This window comes from Geospiza fortis, unplaced genomic scaffold (genome assembly GCF_000277835.1).
Source record: "Geospiza fortis unplaced genomic scaffold, GeoFor_1.0 scaffold183, whole genome shotgun sequence".
NCBI classification, from domain to species: Eukaryota; Metazoa; Chordata; class Aves; order Passeriformes; family Thraupidae; genus Geospiza; species Geospiza fortis.
In genome coordinates, this window is record NW_005054447.1 from 610,967 (window position 1) to 612,223 (window position 1,257).

Below are 1,257 nucleotides of genomic sequence, written 5' to 3' on the forward strand. Positions count from 1 at the left end.
GGGAGAAGGAGCCGGAGGAGCTGCCTGAGGAGCCGCTGCCTCCGGCACCCGTCGCAGGGAGGGCCGCAGCATCCCTGGTGATGGCAGAGGTGTCGTGTCGAGGCTCCCGGGTGCTTTGCCGCACTGAGCTGTGAGCTGAGGGGACCAGCTGGTGCTGCCACAGGGATCTGGTGCCCCTTGGCACGTTCCTGAGCCCTCTGGCTCAGTTTCCAGCGGCGCTGCACTGGTGGGCACAGCCCCGCTGCTCCCCTCGCCTGCTCTCCAGGCAGTTTTCCCTGCGCCCTTTTGGGCTGGGCTGGCTGGGACCTGCTCAGCGCTGGATGTGGGGCTCTGCTGAGCATCCTGTCATGAGGAAAACATCCATCCCGGCCGGGCACCGGGCGAGGCAGCGAGTAATTACCGTGCCGAGCAGCGCCGGGTGCCAGCGACATCCGGGACAGAGGTGGCGGTGACAGCGTATGTGGGGCTGCAGGGGGGGAGAGCCAGCTCTGACAGCGTCCCCTTGCTGCCCCTCGGCCTGGGGGCAGCCAGGAGGGGCACAGCGGGTTTGTGCTGGGTGTTGGCTGGCTCTGGGGAGATGCAGAGTGGTCCCAGCTCTGGGTGGCATCACTGCATCCTGGTGATGGTGGGGCAGGAGCTGGCATGGCCACACGCAGAGACAATTGCCCAATACTGGACAGCCCCAGTGGGGCACCTTGGCACTGTCACCTGGGTTAAATGGGCCATCAGGAGCGCCAGGAGCCACCCTTGGCTCTGCAATGGCAGCAGGGTCTCTCTGTCTTTCCAGGCCTCTGTTTGCCTCTCTGTGAAGTGAGGTGAGCAGTGGTTACTCTGCCCCTGGAACATTCCGGGTGTGTGCCCAAAGGGTGCCCACAGTGGCACAGGATGAGCTGTCCCTGGCCAATAAACAGTCACACACCTGCACTTGCAGAGTGACAGTGCCTGGCTCTGGCATTTCACTGTGCTGTGTGTGGCAGGGCCCTGGCAGTGCCCTCTCCCCCTGTTCTGGTGCTGGGCTCTGTCCCCTCCCAGGCTGGCCCCACTCAGCAGTGGCACTTGAGCAGGACGCTGTCACCCAGAGGGATTTGGGCTCTCTAGGCTGGGGACACCTCTGTCCCTGGTGAGGACAATGTCCCTGTTGTGCGCTGGCTGAGCTGCTCTGAGCAGACAATGGGCGCTTCACACCAGGGGAAGGAGCTCCCAGACTGGGCACTGGAGCTTTGCTGAGGGCAGGCTCAGCTGGGGAGGAGGATCTGA